We start from the raw sequence: 24,008 nt of genomic DNA, 5'->3' as shown, positions 1-24,008 counted from the left end.
TCTGCATACGCTGTACTGCGAAATGTGACGTCACGTGAGTCCGGTGAGGCGTTCACGGAGGCCACAGAGGAGCGGCTCCAGTGCCAGAGCATATAGTAACGTCGACAAGGGGCAGCCTTGACGCACCGATCTGAAAATCTGGAAGGACTGCGTGAGACACCCGTTAATGAGCACCTTGGAAGTCGCATCACGACGTCTGTGAATTGCTGCGGGTACTGCATGTGTTGGAGAACGGGCGTTAGGTACGCGTGATCCACTCGATCGAAATCTTGGCTAAAATTTAGTGATTCCAGCATTCCCGGAATGCGGTGTGCCCTAGCTAGGGCTAGTAGGTCACAGTACCGAGACAGAGCTGTGTGGATGTTATTGATACCCCCTAAGGGAGCCTGGTCTGGTAACATGACATTAGGCAGGGTCGGTCATATACGGTTTGCTAATAGTCTGATGAATATCTCCATGTCGCAGTTGACGAGTGTTAGCGGGTGTATTCGAGCCCCACCTTTAGGTTTGTGTACCGGTATAATTTTATTGCTTCTACGAAGGCTGCGGGGAGCGGCAATGTGGGGGAACTAGGCTCCCCACAGATGTCTGTCAACTTGGGAGCCATTAAACACTGGGAAGTTCTATAAAACTCCACATGGAGCCTTCGGTGCCAGTAGACTTATTCGCTGCTCCTTTGCCCATGGCATCAATAACTTTATCTGCCGTAATGTCATTCAATAATTCAGTTTGTAAATCCTATGGGGCAATGCCGTAAACCAGTTGTGAGATTCCTGTCATCGTCGTCGGGTCGGAACATTGAGCAGAATAAAGTGGTGCCTAATGATCGTAGAAGGCCGCACCAGTATCACGTTGTGTGGCGTGGTGACGACCGTCCACAGTAGTGATGGCCTGCATCAGCGCCCGCCTTCGCAGTTGACGTTCTCGAATGACGTGGTACATTGTGGGTCGTTCCGCTGCGACTGTGTCATTTGTTGGCGCTCTGACGATCGAACCTTCCGGGTGTCAGCGCATATGTGCTACGATCTGTGCCTTCGCACGCTGGTACTGTCATCTGTCGTTCCGCTGTGGGTGGCAAGGAGGCACATTCGCGAAGGATGGTGAAATAAAGATCAAGGGTCTGTCGCCACCAAGTAGCGGTTTCACAACCATATGTAATAAAGGTTCTCCGTAGGGCGGGCTTCGCATAGCTTAACCACCAACTAAGCGATGTAGGATATGTCGGGAGGCGGCGTCCGCACGAACTCCACGTGTATTCGACGGCGCGTCGACAATCTGGAGAAGAGAGATGAACAAGGTTAAATTTCCAGGACGTCGGCTGCGCCACACCCATTAGCGACGAAGGGTGACGGCACATATACAGGCCTCGTGAACAGTAAAGGCTACTGGCCACACCACCGCGTCGCTCACTATTGCTGGGAGAGGACGGGAGACGTAAATCCTATCAATGCGAGTAGAGGAGTGGACATCGCATCTCACAACTTTTCAGTGGGTGAGAAGTCAGCTAAACGCACGGGCCTGGGAAAGAGTGACAATCACCACTCTTGGAAGAATGTTGCCAAATTCCTCTGTATATGTAAGCAGATAATGTCGTGGTAATTTCCGGCACTTGGAGTTGTGCATTCGCAAAGCACGAATTCATGCCCTAAACCCTACCAGGTATAGTACTTCGTCTCACTACCCTACATTTGTAGAAGCAAGGGAGCCTTCAGTGTCGCGTAGGAACCCCAAGACCGATACGCATGCGATAATGGCGGCATTTACGGAAGGCGATTCTTACAAGGGAACCTCCCCATCGCACCCCCCTCAGTTTTAGTTATAAATTGGCACAGTGGATAGGCCTTGAAAAACTTAACACAGATCAATCGAGAAAACAGGAAGAAGTTGTGTGGAACTATGAAAAAATAAGTAAAATATACAAACTGAGTAGTCCTTGCGGAAGATATGCAACATCAAGGCTAATCTGAGCTCAGGAGCGCCGTGGTCCCGTGGTTAGCTTGAGCAGATAGTCGGCTCGCAGCCGTGCTAGCGTGCGGAGCTGCTCCGCGTGCCGTCCGACGCTCCGCTCTCGGCGGTGTTCACTTCCGCGTCGCAGTGTTTGTGTCTATCGAGTTCAGTACTAATGTACACCATGGCGCACTCGTACCGCCGTGCAACGATCAAAGTAACGGTTTAGGCCGAACATCCACGACCCAGAGCTTTCGAAGTCGAACAGTTCATACGTGAGGATCTACGTTTGAACCCCCAGGACGTAATCGGCATTTTTCCATCACTGGAAGTATTGTCTACATCAAGATGTCGACGGAGGAAATTTGCAATGACATAATTCACCGTCATGCCACCGGACTGAAATTTAAACACTCTGATGGACATAAGGGTGCTGTGGCAGTCGCCCATGCTGGATTCGGTCTCCGGACATTGCGGGTGTTTGAGCTCCCGTTCGAGGTGCCTCAGGATGTGGTCATTGCCGCTTTCCAACCATATGGCACCGTCTTGGGTCACGTCACGGAGAAGTGGAAAACATTTACGACCTACCACGTATTAAATGGCGTCCGGCAAATAAAAATTGAGCTGACGAAACATGTCCCATCGTACCTGCTGATTGGCGGTGTGAGGGCCATCGTCATGTACGATGGACAGCCACGAACGTGCGCAGGATGTGGCCAGGAGGGACATGTACGTTCCGAATGCTTACACCGCCGTTTAATACAGACGCCGTTACGTGAAGCGACCCAGGCTTCGACGGTCACGCTCTTACCCATCACCTACGCCAAGGTTGCACAGGACCCTGCCGTACCAATCTCGATTGCGCCAGCAGCATCGTCAACGCCACCCGCCGTAGCACAACGCGCCGAGGACACAAGCACGGCGTCGCCTCCAGTGCTCGCTTCAGGACCGTCCGGTTTGCAGACCGAAACCGATGTTCCTGTTGGAACCATGGACGTCGACCTCGGTGTCGTGCCGACTTCTGCCTTTGTCCAGACGGGTTCGGCGTCAGACGACGGGCGACCACATTCTGATTCAGAAGGCCACATCAGAAAACAGCGGTCGCCTCGCAAACACAGGAAACGACGACGAACGCCTTCCGATGACGCCCTTTGTCAGACGGCCCCGCGAGATGTCGACCTGATGTCTGACGGTGATCTCCCACATTGCGTCCAGTCACGCGATGTGGCAGCAACAGGCGCCCCTCCTGTGACGCCTACTCTCCCAGCCAGGGACGTGTCCTCGCCGTTGTCAACGAATGATGACGGCGGTCCCCCTGCCACTCATGTTGCGGAATCCACAACACCCGTCCCGGAAGTATGTGACCGTCACATGTCCACGTCGTCAGCTTCCTGGGCCGATGACGTTGAAGCAGAAGTGGAACAGACTGCCAGCGTGTCTGCACAGGAGTCCACCTCGGCGACACTGGGGCTGGCGCCCCGCCAGTAATTATCACCACTGCGGGACCACCGGCGGGTCTCCACCAGCCGGCTACTTCTACCGCACGTTCTGCAAATACTGAGGATGGCCGTACACAACAATATCGTATCGCCACGATGAATCTTGCCACCATTCGTGCCCCCCATAAACTGGCCATGTTCAGAGACACTATTTACTCTGCTGATGTGGATATAGCACTCTTACAAGAGGTGTTTGTGGCTGACTTCCTAGTTCCCACCGGATACAACGCCCATGTTTCCCCCTCATCCGATACCGGTAGCGGCGTCGCCATCCTGCTAAGCGACGGACTCCCTGCAGAGGACGTCATCTACATCCCCACTGCGCGAGGTATGGCCCTCACACTGTTCGGCGTGCGTATTATTAATATCTACGCTCCGTCCGGCACTGGCCGCCGTCATGACCGACAAACTTTTTTTGCCGAAAGCGTCACAGCCCTCTTCGCCGGTCCGCAGGACGATTTCGTACTCGGCGGTGATTTTAACTCGACACAAGAGCCCGCGGACCAACTCCCGCGACTTTCTCCTTGTGCATCTGTCAGTGGTCATCGACCGTCTACGACTTGTTGACACATGGAAGAAGCTCCACGGAATTCAACCGGGCTATACATTCTACACCTCTCACTCGTCAAGCCGCATAGATCGCATCTACGTTACCCGCTCCCTTGCTGATGGCACACGTCATGCGGAAGTCTGGCCCTTGGACATTTCAGACCATGATGCGTACCTCTGTGACGTCACTCTCGCCCGACAGCAAGTGTGGCATAGTCGTGGTCTGTGGAAACTCAATGTCGCTGACCTGACCTCCTCAGACTGTCGCCGTATGGTCGAAGAAGCGTGGACACGCTGCCACCATCGTCGAGAAGCCTATGACTCCACCTTATCATGGTGGCTCTCCTGTGCAAAGCCGACCCTCAGGAAGACTCTGATGAGTTATGGGAAAGAATTAAAGGCATGGCAAACTAATACCCTGCACTTCTACTACACCATTCTACGTGACTGTACGACGATGCCTTTCTCGCCAGCCCGGCGGTCGATGGTCCACGAAGGCGCAGATCTCCTTAATCATGCGGCGTAACTTGGAAGGCACTGTAGTCCGTTCTCGAGCTTCTAATCGAATCCCTCAAGAACGTCCGTCGATGTACCACCTTCTTCAGGAAAGACAACGACGACGACGAGCTCTGATCCAAGTCCTCACTGATGTGGAAGGGCGCCGGCACAACACCCAACAAAGCGTCGGTCGTGCTCTCCATGCTCATTTTGCCGGGCTATACGCAGCCGTACCGCATTCTGCAGCACTGATCACAGAAGTCGCTCAGCTTTCTACGAACACTCTTCCGGAGGATGCAGTGCATGACCTCCAAGACGACGTAACCACAGATGAAGTGGTAGACGCTATCAAGGCGGGTTCCGATAACAGATCTCCTGGACCTGACCGTATACCCATCGAATTTTATAAAAGTTTTCACTATTTGTTGGCTTCCACGTGGACGGCAATCGCACAAGAGATAATGTCACCGATGACAGTGGTCCCGAGCGCCTTTCTAGAAGGAATTATTATCCCCGTACATAAACCGCGCGGGTTATCGAGGGTCCAGGACTATCGACCAATTACTTTGCTCAACAGCGACATGAAAATATTCCCACGGCTACTGGCATCGCGACTCAAGAAGGTCGCACGTTACGCCCATTCCTGCGACCAGACATCCCTAGGAGGAGACAGCAACATCCGTACGGCCCTTTGCCGTTACAGAGACATGATAGCATTAGCGCATCATCAGCGTCTCCCTGGCGCCTTGGCTTCACTGGACTTTAGCCAGGCTTTCGACCGTGTTGACCACTTCTATTTACTGACAGTTCTTCAGCATACGGGTTTTCCTGGCGGTATTGTCACAGTGGTTATGCGCCTGTTGAGTAGTGCAACCTCTAAAATCATGTACAATGGTCGTCTTACACCGTCCCTGGTCATCGCACGATCTGTACGACAAGGATGCCATCTTTCCACGATTTTGTATGCTTTCCCCTTGGAACCCCTGCTCCAGGGCATGCGCCAACGTTTGGAAGGCATGGCTGTGCAAGGCCACCGTTTTTGTTGTACGGCCTACGCAGACGACATAGTACTATATCTGCGCAGTGAAGATGAAGTACGAGCAGCACTGACATGGGTGGCGGCTTACGGCGAAGCGTCGGCGAGCTGCCTCAACGTGTCAAAATCCATGGTCCTGCTGATTGGTGAGGGCTTGCCGGAGACATGCGCTGCCCCCCTTAGTGTCGCCGCCACCATACGGTGTCTTGGACTTGATTTCACAGCAGACCTGCGCCGCTCAGCGACTATCAATGGTAGACGCTTGCTACAGACAATCAGAGCAAATCTCGCAGATCACCGGCTACGAGCTCTCGACGTTATCCAACGCGCGCAATACGTGAACATGTATCATGCTTCCCGTATACCACACGTGGCTCAAGTACTACCAGTCCCAAATCTCCTGGCGCGACGACTGTTGATGGCTTTCGGCTCCTTCGTCAGCTCGGCGATGTTATTCAAGGTACAGTATGAATCCCTTGCACTGCCACGAGATTGTGGCGGGGTGGGATTCATCCACGTGCCGACTCGTGTCAAGGCACTATACGTCAGCTCCCAACTGAAACTTTGGCATCGTTGCCCGCAGAGCCTTACTAGCCTCCTGCTTCACAACTTTGCACCGGCCTCCTTGTCCGCCCCAGTACTGGTATCGACCATTCCAACCCCCTTTTATTACATCGAACGATTTTTCCTGGAGTTGTGTTATATCTACCGGTCCTTACCACTTACACGTTTGTACCTCACGAAAACAGTCTCCGAATTGTTACAACAGTGCCGCCCGTCCAACCCCATCGAACGTAAGTATCCACAGTACGTGTGGCGACACATATGGAAGGCGATCCATGCGCGTTTTCTCGAATCAGACGTTCAATCAGCGTGGTACATCACCGTGAATGGCAAACATGTTAACCGAGATCGTCTGCACCGCATCCATCTCGCCGATTCATCCCTCTGCACCCACTGTGGAGTGGATGACACGGATGTCCACCGTTTCCACTGTGGCACAGCGCTAGACGTCTGGACACTTGCGCGGCGAATTTTGGCGTTTCTTACTCGCCAGACACCGGCTCAGATCGACGTCCACATTCTTTTGTATCCCGATAAGACTTTCTACCCCTCCGCCAAAACTAACTCTGTGAATTGGATCTGTGGCCACACGATCCGCTATCTTTTTACTTCTGGCGACAAGTCTACGCTAGGATATTGGACTTATCTCAACGAACGACACTGCGTCCTAATACGCAACCCACGCTATAAACAATATTTTTCCTATTTCTTACGGAGCACTTTCGATGACCCACCTAGTAGCTGGAACGTCGAAGCCCTGAGAAGCTGAAAACTGTATAAACCGAAGCGAACTGAATAGATCTGCTACCCAGAACCCACGCCTACGCCATGAGAAGACACGTTTGGACGAGCTGGCATGCTGTAGGCGGATACACTTCAGGAGCTCCTGTAACAACTGGACTTTAACTACAAGTCGAAGGACAAAAAAAAAAAGCAGATGCGGAACGAGAGGTCCTTGGTTCAAGTCTTTCCTCGAGTGAAACTTTTACTTTCTTCATTTTTGCAAATTTATGATCTATCCGTTCGTTCATTGACGTCTCTGTGCATTGTAATAAGTTTAGTGTCTGTGTTTTGCGACCGCACTGCAAAACCGTGCGATTAGTAGACGAAAAAACGTGCCTCTCCAATGGGAACCGAAAACATTTGATCGCAAGGTCATAGATCAACCGATTCCTCCACAGGGAAACACGTTTGATATATTCTATACGACACTGGTCACGGCATGAGGGTCACAAGACAGGAATATGTTGTCGACCCACCTAACTTGTACACTTGGCGAATGGGTAAAAAAGATTCTTCTACCTTGCCCGATTTAGGTTTTCTTGTGGATGTGATAATCACTCCCAAAAAAGTGATGAAAACATAAGAGTTTGTCACATAAACTGAAAATAAAAAAATTAAACTTTTCACTCGATGGAAGACTTGAACCAAGAACCTTCGGTTCCGCAGCTGCTCACGCTAACCACGAGCCCACGGCGCTCCTGATCTCACAGTATGCTTGATGTTGCATATCTTGCGCATGGACTACTCAGTTTGTATATTTTGCTTATTTTTTCATAGTTCCAGACAACTTCTTCCTGTTTTCTCGATTGATCTGTGTTCGGTTTTTCAAGGCCTATCCACTGTGCCAACTTATAACTAAACCTGAGGGGGGTGCGATGGCGAGGTTCCCTTGTTAGTACTCGCTGTACCACTGTAATTGGAAACTTTAACTGACTGTGTGTGATGTCTCCTGTTTCCCTAAGTAAATCTGAGTGAACTTTTTCTGTGACTGAAGCCAACGTAACTCCATTAACACAAAAATTGGAAGATTCTAAATCGATTCATCACCGCGTTATTAAATAATAAATGTCCGAGAAAGCGTCCAATTAGATGCTGTTAATTGGGCATAGAGCGGATGACGGCGGGCGTTTCCTTCTACCGTCCCCTGCGGCCATATATGCTTGTAAACACGGTCTGAGAGGCGATGAAACCACTTCACTTCACATCCAGCTACCATACGGTCCGCGTCGGTCAAACACCAGCTTACTCACTGCCTCGGCTGACGTCGCAGCTATGCTCCTGCTAAAAGCATGTTTTTGGCACAAATAGGAAGTGAACTCGTGAGGACTGTACAGCATCCTGTATCGCACAGATTTCGCGAAAGTAGCTGTTAGTGTGCAGTGTGGGATAACGGGCGAGTTGTGGCGCCCTGAAAATATTCTAAGTTCGGAGTTGTGTGTGGCCGCGCTGGCAGGCATTTCCCAGTTCGTATAGAAATTAATAGTAGTCAGATGAATCATGATAACTCAAAAATATTAACCTTTATATTATCATTATTTGCACGACGATTCTGGATGGTGTAATCAGACTTTCAATACCTTTATTAGTTCAAAGTATAGTATCTGACTGTAAATTATACAAGTAACACCCAACAACCAATTTCCAAAATCTAAACAGTTCATCCGATTGCGTCGATCGACATCTCTTTAGAAAGCTACTAGTGTAAACCTAAATTGGTACACATTACAGGCATGTAACGTGAATAGTACCAACTCAGGTACCATTTGGAGGTCAAAGTGGCCGATTATTATTAATTGCGTCAGGCCGTAAGTACTCCACAGTTACACGAGACACGGTAGCAGTATGCTTATAAATATATTTATTCATCTATGTCTTTGTTTATGTACGATATATAATATTCATTAAAAATTTGGTCAATTGTTTACTGTGTTTAAGAAAGCACAGAGACATTAGGCTCCTGACTTACTTCTGTTCTATTCCTTTGATATGTGTTTATTTAATTTGTTTATGTATTTTATAATTTGTGTTAGAGCGTGTTTATGGTCCATCCGTAAGAATATTTATTTAATTTCAAGTTATTTAAATGTAAATCCAGTATTTCGTATATGTTTCATTATGTTTGTGAGTGTGCGTTGGCTTGGAGACAGGGCGGGAGCGCTCTCGCCAATCACAGCCATCGTTCCAAAAAGGACACATGGAGAGACTGTATGGAAGTGGGGAGCAGTATCGTTTCGAGAGAGGACAGGGAGTTCTGGACAGTACGGAAGAGGACACGAGAGAGTTCTGAACAGTGCGGTGCGAGGGGAGTACCGCACAGGACACGGAGAGTCACAGGAAAGATTGGAGAGTGCAGTAGTTTTCTTGTGGCCGCGAGAGGTAGAAATATTTCGTGGTGTCGAATGGTGCGCTTGTGAGATTTCCGTAGCTTCTGCAGTGAATTTTTAGTACGCGTTTAGAAGTGAATATCTCTGCTGTTGCTCATAACCAACTCCGTGAAGTAGGAATCAATTGTTCCCTTTTATTCAACTTATATTTTATTTAATTGCTGGACCATCGACACCTATAAGTGTTTTACAGTAATAAAAGACATTCTTCAGGTACTTCTGCTATCGTACTCACCATTTAAAGTCGTTAAAATAGTACCTGCATAGTTTATTTAATTGCAATCTTTCACGAAGAGAGATACTGAGAGGTTTCAGATGGGTTATATAATGGTAAGACAGAGATTTAGGAACCAGGTTTTAAATTGTAAGATATTTCCAGCGGAAGAGGTGGACTCTGACCACAATCTATTGCTTATGACCTGTAGACTAAAACTGAAGAAACTGCAAAAAGGTGAGAATTTAGGGAGATGGGACCTGGATAAACTGACTACGCCAGAGGTTGTACGGAGCTTCAGGGAGAGCATAAGGGAACAATTGACAAGAATGAGGGAAAGAAATACAGTAGTAGAAGCATGGGTAGCTTTGAGGGATGAAGTAGTGAAGGCAGCAGAGAATCAAGTAGGTAAAAAGACGAGGGCTAGTAGAAATCCTTGGGTAACAGAAGATATATTGAATTTAACTGATGAAAGGAGAAAATATAAAAATACAGGCAAAAAGGAATACAAACGTCTCAAAAATGAGATCCACAGGAAGTGCAAAATGGCTAAGCAGGCATGGCTAGAGGACAAATGTAAGGATGTAGAGGCTTATCTCACTAGGGGTAAGATATACTGCCTACAGGATAATTAAAGAGACCTTCGGAGAAAAGAGAACCAGTTGTATGAATAACAAAAGCTCAGATGGAAACCCAGTTCTAAGCAAAGGAGGGAAATCAGAAAGGTGGAAGGAGTGTATAGAGGGTCTATACAATGGCGATATACTTGAGGACAATATTATGGAAATGGAAGAGGATGTAGATGAAGATGAAATGGGAGATATCATACTGCGTGAAGAGTTTGACAGAGCACTGAAAGACTAGAGTCGAAACAAGGCCCCGGGAGTAGACAATATTCCATTAGAACTACTGACAGCCTTGGGAGAGCCAGTCCTGACAAAACTCTACCATCTGGTGAGCAAGATGTATGAGACAGGCGAAATACCCTCAGACTTCAAGAAGAATATAATAATTCCAATCCCAAAGAAAGCAGGTGTTGACAGATGTGAAAATTATGGAGCTATCAGTTTAATAAGTCACGGCTGCAAAATACTAACGCGAATTCTTTACAGACGAATGGAAAAACTAGTAGAAGCCGGCCTCGGGGAAGATCAGTTTCGATTCCGTAGAAATATCGGAACACGTGAGTCAATACTGACCCTAAGACTTATCTTAGAAGCTAGATTAAGGAAAGGCAAACCTACGTTTCTAGCATTTGTAGACTTAGAGAAAGCTTTTGATAATGTTGACTGGAAGACTCTCTTTCAAATTCTGAAGGTGTCAGGGGTAAAATACAGGGAGCGAAAGGCAATTTAGAATTTGTACAGAAACCAGATGGCAGTTATAAGAGTTGAAGGTCATGAAAGGGAAGCAGTGGTGGAGAAGGGACTGAGATGGGGTTGTAGTCTCTCCCCGATGTTATTCAATCTATATATTGAGCAAGCAGTAAAGGAAACAAAGGAAAAAATTCGGAGTAGGTTTTAAAATCCATGGAGTAGAAATAAAAACTTTGAGGTTCGCTGACGACATTGTAATTCTGTCAGAGACAGCAAAGGACCTGGAAGAGCAGTTGAACGGAATGGATAGTGTCTTGAAAGGAGGATATAAGATGAACATCAACAAAAGCAAAACGAGGATAATGGAATATAGTTAAATTAAGTCGGGTGATGCTGAGGGAATTAGATTAGGAAATGAGGCACTTAAAATAGTAAAGGAGTTTTGCTATTTGGGGAGCAAAATAACTGATGATGGTCGCAGTAGAGAGGATATAAAACGTGGACTGGGAATGGCAAGCAAAGCGTTTCTGAAGAAGAGAAATTTGTTAACATCGAGTATAGATTTAAGTGTCAGGAAGTAGTTTCTGAAAGTATTTGTATGGAGTGAAGCCATGTATGGAAGTGAAACATGGACGATAAATAGTTTGGACAAGAAGAGAATAGAAGCCCGAAATGTGGTGCTACAGAAGAATGCTGAAGATTAGATGGGTAGATCACATAACTAATGAGGAAGTATTGAATAGGATTGGGGAGAAGAGACGTTTGTGGCACAATTTGACTAGAAGAAGGGATCGGTTGGTAGGACATGTGTTGAGGCATCAAGGGATCACCAATTTAGTATTGGAGGGCAGCGTGGAGGGTAAAAATCGTAGAGGGAGACCAAAAGATGAATACACTAAGCAGATTCAGAAGAATGTAGCTTGCGGTAGTTACTGGGAGATGAAGAAGCTTGCACAGGATAGAGTAGCATGGAGAGCTGCATCAAACCAGTCTCAGGACTTGTAACCTCCCCCTCACTTATCGACCTTAATGACAGTGAAAAATTAAACCGCGTGTACCTAATGGAAATTTGGGAAAAGCAATCGTCACCGAAGTTAATCTGTCGGTAAAGAGGGAAGAAAGGGTTACATCTAAATGAAAGGAAAGGTGCTAATGAAACTGGTGGAAATTAATTTTGAAAAGGGGTAAAGTTAATACAGAAAGTAAACAATTAACTAGCGGTCATTAGGTATTTGAGATTTGGGGGAAATTTCGGTCGCCAGTCGTAAGGACAATTTCTATAGTAACTGAAAAAGAAAGATTATTACACATATAATTAGCACTAGAAGCGTGGCAACTGAAGGTTGACACGTGTAGTGTGAAAACTGAAAGTTTGTCAGAAGTAATAAATTTCGCTACACCCTGACTTAATTTAGCAAAAGAATTAATAAAACCGGAAAATCGAAAGTTAATTTAGTGACTGAAGTTAATAGTGAGCTTTCTTTCTGAAGCACATCGAAATTCAGTAAAATACGGATAGTCTTGGACTACCTCAACAATCATTTCAAAAGCTACTTGAATCTACGCAATTTAGAAAGAAGAGATCTAACTTTGAACTTGAATTAAATGATTCTGAACAATTAACAATAGTAAAATTTAGTACGTACCAAGCTGAGCTGCAGTCACAGGTAAGCTAAAATACGGTAACAAAACTCGCACTCTTAAATCGTGCTTGTGTAATCTAAATATTGTAGCCAGCTATGAATACTTTAACTGAACTTTGAAATTAAAACAGTGAAATGCTATATTATTATTTTAATGCTGGCGTTTGAATTTCAACGACACTCGGGTTCATTCCGGAAAAGGAAGGGACCCTGCTTGGTAATGCAATTGGGACAATGAGCAACAAATGTTCATGCTAAGTTGCTGTAATTATAGTTACGAAAATGGTACAGTTTGAAAAGCTGAGGTCTGCCATACAGTTCTAAAACTTTACGTGCTCCCAGTCTTCCTTGTTGGTTGATTGAAGGTTTGAAGCCGTCGATCGAGGAGGTGGCGACAGTCACTCATTGTCGGCCGTCGCTGTTGCAGAAGCTGGATGTTGGCGCGCCTTCGTCTAGACACGGTCACCAGGCGAAACGGGCTCTTGATGTGCGCCAGCTAATGCTTCCCGTCCGTGACACCATGTCAAAAACTATCATCGCGAGTCGAGCGCAATTACATGCTGCCAAACCCCGAAAGCGCGGCAACTCGCGGGAGCTTCACACAACACACCTGCTCCACTCGCTACTCCAGCCAGACTCCCTCTCTGCTCAGTCCGCGCTCCACGCGACAGAGTTAACACTACCAAAGATCCTACACACTTTGATTCTTCACACGACCTATCGATGTAATCGTTCGATAGCAGTTTTCCCTAGGCAAGACCCAGCGTAAAAATACAAATAATATTTACGAAACAAACCAATTATACATCGACATAAATGCATATATATATATATATATATATATATTAGTCGGAGGGTACATAGTTGAGAACCACCACACCATCTCATTCCACTCTTTATTAGAAAGCCCGCAGTCGCCCATAATGTTAACAAAACCGCGTGGCAAGTGGTGACATTATTTTCCACTATTGTGGCTAGCTATTAACTCTGATTATCAAAAGTCAGGGCGAAAGACCATTTAATGGGAACTTACCGTAGCGGCCGCCTCTGAACTGCTCACAGTGGTGTTTATGATGTATACAACACTATTATTATTATCAGGAATACTACTATGTTGTGTATGTGAAAATTTATCAAATATAGTGATCAATTATAACTCAAAACTTTGATTTATAATCACAGTTCCTGATCACGCTGGGTAAACTGAGATTAGAAACATTCGCTTCAGTGAGCAAAACAAGAAGGTATACTTGCAGACTATGAACTATGTTTAGTATGTTCTCCATCGCTTTCTGGCAGACCATAAAAATAGTTTCGAGGAGCCCGTAGAAGACGGTGCCACCGTGCCACACACAATGAAAGTATTCTCTTGTGCAACTGTATTAATAACATTCTTAAATCTTTAGCAGTAGATGCAGTTTGGTGTAGCAAAGCGCTTCCTGAACAAACCTGAACAAATCTTCAGATACATCCTGGTAAGATTATAATGTGATGCAGAGATTGTCAGCTGGATTTCAGTGTTTCTACATGGAAAACCGTGCTCTTCACAAAACGCGGAAACGTAGTATCCTATGATTACAAACAATATAAATGAGTCAGAACTTAAATCAGTCAACAATTTGTGGAAATATTAAATGGAATGATCTCATAGGCTTAGTCGTAGGTAAATCTGGTAATACACTTGGCTTCATTGATAGGATACAGTGAAAATCCGTTCAGGTTACACAATATATTGGTTATAAAACATTTACATAAGAGATTGTTAACAAAACATTTGTGCTACCCATCCCAGAACATCACTCGAAAGCGTAAGACCCACATAAAATAAGACTAACCTGCAATACAGAACAAACACAAGGAGGAAGAGCACATTTGGCCATATGTTCGCTGGTCCCACAAGAGACTATCATGGAATTCGGAAAAACCTGTATTGGCCGGTACTTGAAGGTAGGCAACAACTATCCCACGAAACCCCTCCTACGAGTTTAATCAAGCAATAGAAAGTGGTAAATCTACCTCTATGTAAGACCTATGCAAACACTGCGCAAGCTACCCTAAAGTTAATGGCTGAGGATACATCATATCAACATTACTGGTTTCCTTCGTTATTACAATCGCTTTCTGAATGAGGGAAAAATGCCTTTGCGTCTTTGCACGGGCTCTTAGTTTATGATTTTCTCACGATCGCAAAGCAAGATAGGAATGTACATGGGTAAGTCACGTTAATGTGACCACATCCTATGTTCGACGCCAACCAGGAATAGCCGGTCACATAAGGCAGCACAAATAGCGGAGGGTATGTAACGTGTAAAGGGAAGGGGGAGAGGGACACGGAGAACGGTACAGACGTAGAAATAATACGGAAACGGACAAGGACATGAGCACTGGTTTCCGGGCAAAGGGTGTAAGCATTTTCCGAAACGTCTAAGTTTCTAAACAGTGTATGTGCGGTCATGCTTAAAGTATATCGTGCGTGGGAAAATGGCGCTATCCAAAGCAGACAGAAAGACAATTAAAGTGCAACACAAGCCAACGATGACAGCCGGCCAGTGTGGCCGAGCGGTTCTAGGCGCTTCAGTCTGGAACCGCGCGTCCGCAACGGTCGCAGGTTCGAATCCTGCCTCGGGCATTGATGTGTGTGATGTCCTTAGGTTAGTTAGGTTTAAGTAGTTCTAAGTTCTAGGGGACTGATGACCTCAGATGTTAAGTCCCTTAGTGCTCAGAGACATTTGAGCCAACGATGACAGGTTTAAACGACGACTGAGGAGATGTGTATGGGTGAATGGACCTACAACCGCTGACCAGTTGACCACCCAGATGAAACAGGGGCTACCAACAGTCTCCTCAACGATCGTTCAGCGAACATTGCTGCGTGTGGGCCTCTGCAGCATGCGCCTGGTTGAGGCACCCATGCTGAATGCTGTTCATCGCCGACAAAGGCTGGAACTGGCACGACAGTACGTACACTGAGTGGCTATAGATGGCCTTTTCAGATGAATCCCATTTTATGCTCCATCGGGCAGGAGACAGTTGGCGTGTACGGGGTGAAACGTCTGAAAGCAAACAAAGAGGGAGCGTTATGATCTAGGGAATGTTTTCGTGTCATCCACTGGATGATCTGATCATTCTGGAAGCCGCAAAGGATAAACACAAGTAGGCATCTATCTATGGAGAACATATCCACCGGTGCAAGCAGTTTGGTTTTCCTCGGCACGATGGTATTTACCGTCTCAGCTATCAACGTGTAACACATTTCGCAACGTACGTGCTTGGTTCTAAGAGCGCCATGATGAGTCTTACGTAGTCTCCTGGCCACCAAACGTCCCGGATTTGAACCCAATCGAGAATCTATGAGACCACCTCTATACCGAGCGAGGTGGCGCAGTGGTTAGACACTGGACTCGCATTCGCGTCCGGCCGTCCTGATTTAGGTTTTCCGTGATTTCCGTAAATCACTCCAGGCAAATGCCTGGATGGTTCCTCTGAAAGGGCACGGCCGACTTCCTTCCCAGTCCTTCCCTAATCCGATGAGACCGATGACCACGCTGTCTGGTCTCCTTCCCCAAAACAACCAACCTACCAACCACCTCTACCACCACGTCTGGCAGCGGACTGCGCTGCAAAAATTGGTTATTTAGGTTTTTGGCAGGTGGCCACGTCAATGGCACTGAAAATTATACTTCAGCCCTTTACATGTCGATCAGTAAGGGACTGCAAAGACAAGATCAAACTAACTACCGAGCACACACAAACATTTAAAGTCACTCCACCCGCACTCCAAACGAAAATCAAATTGAGAGAAATCCGAACAGGTTGTAAAATTGGTAGGCTAGTATCCTCTACCATGGACATAACAGCTGTTTTCTTGGTATGGACACAGACGGAGTACGAGGAGCATTCAAGTTCTAAGGCCTCCGATTTCTTTTTCTCCGGACTGGAAAGAGATATAAACATGCGCATTGTTTTAAAATGAGGCCGCGTTCATTGTCAATACGTCCCAGAGATGGCAGCACCGAACGGCAGATGGAATTTTACCGCCAGCGGCGAGAATGAGAACTGTTTTAAATACTTCAAATGGCGACGTTTTCCTTACTTCAACAGCGTGCAATCATTCGTTTTCTCAATTTGCGTGGTCTGAAACCAATTGAAATTCATCGACAGTTGAAGGAGACATGTGGTGATGGAGTTATGGATGTGTCGAAAGTGCGTTCGTGGGTGCGACAGTTTAATGAAGGCAGAACATCGTGTGACAACAAACCGAAACAAACTCGGACTCGCACAAGCCGGTCTGACGACATGATCAAGAAAGTGGAGAGAATTGTTTTGGGGGATCGCCGAATGACTTGAACAGATCGCCTCCAGAGTTGGCATTTCTGTGGATTCTGTGCACACAATCCTGCATGACGACCTGAAAATGCGAAAAGTGTCATCCAGGTGAGTTCCACGAATGCTGACGGACGACCACATGGCTGCCCGTGTGGCATGTTGCAAAGCAATGTTGACGCGCAACGACAGCATGAATGGGACTTTCTCTTCGTCGGTTGTGACAATGGATGAGACTTGGATGCCATTTTTCAATCCAGAAACAAAGCGCCAGTCATCGTAATAGAATCTCACAGATTCACCGCCACCAAAAAGATTTCGGGTAACCGCCAGTGCTGAAAAAATTATGGTGTCCATGTTCATGGGACAGCGAGGGCGTAATCCTTACCCATTGCGTTCCAAATGGGACTAGGGTAACAGGTACATCCTAAGCAAATGTTTTGAAGAACAAATTCCTTCCTGCACTGCAACAAAAACGTCCGGGAAGGGCTGCGCATGTGCTGTTTCACCAAGACAACGCACCCGCACATCGAGCTAACGTTACGCAACAGTTTCTTCGTGATAACAACTTTGAAGTGATTCCTCATGCTCCCTAATCACCTGACCTGGCTCCTAGCGACTATTGGCTTTTTCCAACAACGAAAGACACTCTTCGTGGCCGCACATTCACCAGCCGTGCTGCTATTGCCTCAGCGATTTTCCAGTTGTCAAAACAGACTTCTAAAGAAGCCTTCGCCGCTGCCATGGAATCATGGCGTCAGCGTTGTGAAAAATGTGTACGTCTGCAGGGCGATTACGCCGAGAAGTAACGCCAGTTTCATCGATTTCGGGTGAGTAGTTAATTAGAAAAAAAAATCGGAGGCCTTAGAACTTGAATGCACCTCGTAGAATGCCCGTTATGTGATACGTATCGCCTAAGCCCTAATGGTTCGTCTGTATACAACGTTTCGTTGCTTCATCGCAAACTATTCCCAGTTTATCGCTGAATAACACAGTCCAAGTCAGCGCATTTCGTGGTGCTTACCTTCCTCAAACATCACATTAGAGTTCATGTTGTACACATTCCTTATTTGATTTTCGTAAGTACTCTGCGCAAGCAGCGTCAACATGTCGTACTGAAACACTTTATTAATGTATTAATCAACGTGATGTGGGATGGGAAGGAACTCTTCGTATTTCAATATCAATTTTAGAAAGTTGGAGAAAAGCTTGACTGCAGATGTGAACAAAGTAGACAGATTGATGAAAGACAAAGTCCATATGAAATTACAATGAGAGTAAGAGTAGTAAAACGACATAAATCTGATAACTAATATCAAAAACACTACGTTATCAACCGACAAGAGCTTCTGATACAAATTACTTTGTTATAAACCAGTTTCGGTCCACAGACTGCAACGTAGCAAGTAATTACAACATAACATTCGTTGCAGAAAGGCACACAACGGTATAGCATGGTGGCTTCAGGATGGCTACGTTTGTTCGCTCTGACGCAGAGTGCAGCTGACGCTACCAGACGTGTGAGCGGTCTCAAGCAACATTCAGTCGGTAAGCAAATTCATACCCCCTACGAATCTAAATAAACCATAGTAATTACCATCCGATTTTGTTCCAACTTGGTACGCAATCTTTTGTTATTAAGGAAGGGATCCTGTCAAAATTTCAGATTTTTATCTGTTGTCGTTACGGAGATTGAAACAATTACTTAAATGTCCTAAAACCGACACTTATGTTTCAAACCTCAGTTAGGAACAATAACCAAATGTTTTCTATTATCATCTGAAGCCACAACAAAGCTCACAGTATATAAAAAAAATCACTTAATTGGAATTTTCTTTGCAAAAATTTAATTACTCTGCGTTATGTAGTATAAAAATCATTCAAAATTATTATTTGTTTATTATTTTGTTGTATGAATACTTGGGAATGAATGAGTGTATGCGGGACGTACGTTAAAACTTAATGTCATTTTATGTAAAACCTTATAAAATTGAATCGTGGGAAAACTGTGTTGCAACCGCGATGCTGATGACGTACGTCGATGTGTGCTTGCTTTTGTAAGAGAGCAGCCAGAATAAAAGTCTGAAGCGGAAAAAGTTTCTATATTAATTTAAAGAATATTTGGCATTTCTTTTCATTTTATTAAACAATATATTAGAAATTGATATTGTAATGACATAAATGACTGAGTAGTGGTTGGCTAATGCAAGCTTTGTTGCGAGAATGATCTGGAAAGATCGTTCTGATTGGTCAGTCAGATCAATACATCTACATCTACATCTACATTTATATTCCGCAAGCCACCCAACGGTGTGTGGCGGAGGGCACTTTACGTGCCACTGTCATTACCTCCCTTTCCTGTTCCAGTCGCGTATGGTTCGCTGGAAGAACGACTGCCGGAAAGCCTCTGTGCGCGCTCTAATCTCTCTAATTTTACATTCGTGATCTCCTCGGGAGGTATAAGTAGGGGGAAGCAATATATTTGATACCTCATCCAGAAACGCACCCTCTCGAAACCTGGCGAGCAAGCTACACCGCGATGCAGAGCGCCTCTCTTGCAGAGTCTGTCACTTGTGTTTGTTAAACATCTCCGTAACACTATCACGGTTACCAAATAACCCTGTGACGAAACGCGCCGCTCTTCTTTGGATGTTCTCTATCTCCTCCGTCAACCCGATCTGGTACGGATCCCACACTGATGAGCAATACTCAAGTATAGGTCGAACGAGTGTTTTGTAGGCCACCTCCTTTGTTGATGGACTACATTTTCTAAGGACTCTCCCAATGAATCTCAACCTGGTACCCGCCTTACCAACAATTAATTTTATATGATCATTCCACTTCAAATCGTTCCGCACGCATACTCCCAGATATTTTACAGAAGTAACTGCTACGAGTGTTTGTTCCGCTATCATATAATCATACAGTAAAGGATCCTTCTTTCTATGTATTCGCAATACATTACATTTGTCTCTGTTAAGGATCAGTTGCCACTCTCTGCACCAAGTGCCTATCCGCTGCAGATCTTCCTGCATTTCACTACAATTTTCTAATGCTGCAACTTCTCTGTATACTACAGCATCATCCGCGAAAACCCGCATGGAACTTCCGACACTATCTACTAGGTCATTTATATATATTTTGAAAATATATAGCTAATCAGAATCAAGCAGTTCCGTGTGCAGATAGTTAGATAGGCAGGGAGGAGAGGAGCATCGAGAGAACTCGTTCGCTAACCAGTTTCCAAGTGACACCATGTTGGATGTCTCCCTGAAAGTAAATTGTAAAATGAGGAACTAGTGAGTTCATCGCGTTTAAAACGTGTCGAGACTAAGGCGGTTTATGTTACGAACATTTTGAGGAAAGTTTGATGTATCTGAATTAATTCGTTGAAGTTTTATAAGCGTGTGATCTTTTGGTCGTAGAGACAATTCCACGTGGCATATTCCGTGTTCTTGATGGAATGCTTTGGCGAGCAGTTCTAACATACATAGAAGACCACCGAAACGACCGAACGTTTAACTCCTAATAGTGGTGCGTCAGTGACCGTTAGATCGCAAAATTAATCGGGCCGGACTTGCAGGAATTCTGGATCTTTTACGTGTGAAATATGTTGAGTAAACAGTGAACTTGGAACGATAGAGCATTTGAATTATTAGATACGGACTTGATAGCCATTTCATGTGCTTCCTTATGAATAAAATGACGTTAATCGAATTTTCAAATGCTTACTGCAGTTAAACTGCCTTCTCCTACCGCCCGAAATTTGTGAAAATGAACTTACAGGAACTGATTTGCTACTTGAGTTTCGCGGCCTCTGTATGGTAGGTATTAGGTAGTGGTTTCATCAACGCTGCTTTACACTGCCGAGCGTGTATCTACTACTGCACAGTGAAGCGACGTCGGAAGGAATAAGTATAGAGGTGAGTGAAATGTTCGATGAAAATGACAGAGAGTGTAAGGAGACGAATGAACGACAGACTGACCCCGCCCCGCTGCAAGACTATCGTTAGGTATCATAAAATACACTCCTGGAAATGGAAAAAAGAACACATTGACACCGGTGTGTCAGACCCACCATACTTGCTCCGGACACTGCGAGAGGGCTGTACAAGCAATGATCACACGCACGGCACAGCGGACACACCAGGAACCGCGGTGTTGGCCGTCGAATGGCGCTAGCTGCGCAGCATTTGTGCACCGCCGCCGTCAGTGTCAGCCAGTTTGCCGTGGCATACGGAGCTCCATCGCAGTCTTTAACACTGGTAGCATGCCGCGACAGCGTGGACGTGAACCGTATGTGCAGTTGAGGGACTTTGAGCGAGGGCGTATAGTGGGCATGCGGGAGGCCGGGTGGACGTACCGCCGAATTGCTCAACACGTGGGGAGTGAGGTCTCCACAGTACATCGATGTTGTCGCCAGTGGTCGGCGGAAGGTGCACGTGCCCGTCGACCTGGGACCGGACCGCAGCGACGCACGGATGCACGCCAAGACCGTAGGATCCTACGCAGTGCCGTAGGGGACCGCACCGCCACTTCCCAGCAAATTAGGGACACTGTTGCTCCTGGGGTATCGGCGAGGACCATTCGCAACCGTCTCCATGAAGCTGGGCTACGGTCCCGCACACCGTTAGGCCGTCTTCCGCTCACGCCCCAACATCGTGCAGCCCGCCTCCAGTGGTGTCGCGACAGGCGTGAATGGAGGGACGAATGGAGACGTGTCGTCTTCAGCGATGAGAGTCGCTTTTGCCTTGGTGCCAATGATGGTCGTATGCGTGTTTGGCGCCGTGCAGGTGAGCGCCACAATCAGGACTGCATACGACCGAGGCACACAGGGCCAACTCCCGGCATCATGGTGTGGGGAGCGATCTCCTACACTGGCCGTACACCACTGGTGATCGTCGAGGGGACACTGAATAGTGCACGGTACATCCAAACCGTCATCGAACCCATCGTTCTACCATTCCTAGACCGGCAAGGGAACTTGCTGTTCCAACAGGACAATGCACGTCCGCATGTATCCCGTGCCACCCAACGTGCTCTAGAAGGTGTAAGTCAACTACCCTGGCCAGCAAGATCTCCGGATCTGTCCCCCATTGAGCATGTTTGGGACTGGATGAAGCGTCGTCTCACGCGGTTTGCATGTCCAGCACGAACGCTGGTCCAACTGAGGCGCCAGGTGGAAATGGCATGGCAAGCCGCTCCACAGGACTACATCCAGCATCTCTACGATCGTCTCCATGGGAGAATAGCAGCCTGCATTGCTGCGAAAGGTGGATATACACTGTACTAGGGCCGACATTGTGCATGCTCTGTTGGCTGTGTCTATGTGCCTGTTGTTCTGTCAGTGTTATCATGTGATGTATATGACCCCAGGAATGTGTCAATAAAGTTTCCCCTTCCTGGGACAATGAATTCACGGTGTTCTTATTTCAATTTCCAGGAGTGTATATACAACAGCATACAAGGTGACATAAAATCAATGGCATCGAAACTATAAAATTCGTGACTTATTCTGGACCAACACCGGTCTCTTGCTGTAATATCTACATATTCCTGGTTCATTAAAATAGTACATATCATTAAATTCACTGAGACTGAACTTTTTAAAATACTGAGTGTTAATTGTACAAAAAGGTTCTTGTTACGTCTTCTTTGTTGTCATATTAGAATACAGCATAGTAAAACCCACAAAAAAAGCAAGTTTTATTAGTAAGTCTTTCCATCGATGGCCTGTGTTACTAATCTAGGCCCACTGATCTAGATTTCTGTGGTTCATATGATTTCACAATCTCATTCATTTAGAATCTCGGTATGTCTAATGTTTTCTTCTTCTGCTGATCACATTCTACTTCCTGGGTGATTTAGCCCATCTTTGCGACAAACGTTCCAAGCGTTTTCGCAAATTTTTCCTCCTTTTTTGTAACTTGGCAGAGGGGGTATGCCAGAGATGTAACGCATTATCAGTTCCTGCTTTCTAGGAGAAGTGTGAGTTCTGAGATGTTCCGGTGGCACAGTACAAGTTAATCGGAAAGCAAAATTGTTGTCGTTACAGCCTTGCCGTTCGCAATGAACGCTACTCTGGTGCAGAACGGAGCGGGCTAACGCAGTGGTTAGCGCACTGGACTCGGAAGGACGGCGGTTCAAACCGGCGTCCGGCCATCCTGATTTAGTTTTTCCGTAGTTTCTCTAAATCGCTTAAGGGGGATAGGACGTCAAACGGACCGACTTGGAGCAGGAGAGTCACCACATGACATTTTAATTTCTACTGTCTATACTTTTACAAATAAATTCATAAAACTTTGTCACTATGACGAGGAAGGATTGAGGACTGACACTCATCGGAGTGGAAGTTCAAAAACGAAGCAAAATACCTTTTTTTACAGGTGAAATTTCATCATTTTTTCACTTATAACTGGCTGCATTTGTTGTTATAGTTACACTTTTCTTCCTAAGTAAGAGAGATTCTTCGATGAATTTTCCATAGCTTACAAACAGTAGCTACAAGTGTATGAAACTCTAGAATTATCCAAATCTATTAAAAAACTGTGGAAAAATTGAGATAATTAACTATAAAACTTGAGTTTTTTCTAAACATGAAATTTAAAATGTAACACTTCATTCATTTTTTCATCAATTAAATAACTTCTAGAGCTTCATACACCTGTAACTATGGTTTGTATGCTGTGCTAGTCATCGAAGAATCTCTCTTACTTAGGAAGAAAAGTGTACCTATAGCAACAAATGCAGCCAGTAGTAAGTGAAAAAATGATGAAATTTCACATGTAAAAAAAGAAGTGTTTGGTTACGTTTTTGAGCTTCCACTGCTATGAGTATGAAACCTGAATCCTTCCTGTGGTGCCTCTCCTGATCCAAGTCGGCCCGTTTGACATCCTACCTCCCTTAAGGGTATACGGAATGAGTTTTTCGATGAAAAAATCGATTTTTGGGTAAATGCATTTTCGAAAAATTTAGACTCTCCCGTTTAATACCATGTATAAAATATTTGGATGACGTGAATAGAACTGTTTTAAATAATTTTTTAAAATAATTTCGACACACGATGTTCCGCACCTTGTATATGAGACGCGAAATATACCTGATATAGACAGCCTTGCCAGAGATATAACTGAGCACAAGAGAATTAGCTTTTCTGTTGGCTACACTGCTAGACAGTTGACAATAGATTCTGCTCCATTTGTATTGTTTCCTTTGTGAGTACATCCATGTCATTGTTGTGAAAGTCGTATGT

Source organism: Schistocerca cancellata, chromosome 6 (genome assembly GCF_023864275.1).
Source record: "Schistocerca cancellata isolate TAMUIC-IGC-003103 chromosome 6, iqSchCanc2.1, whole genome shotgun sequence".
NCBI classification, from domain to species: domain Eukaryota; kingdom Metazoa; phylum Arthropoda; class Insecta; order Orthoptera; family Acrididae; genus Schistocerca; species Schistocerca cancellata.
This window is presented reverse-complemented; position numbering follows the sequence as displayed.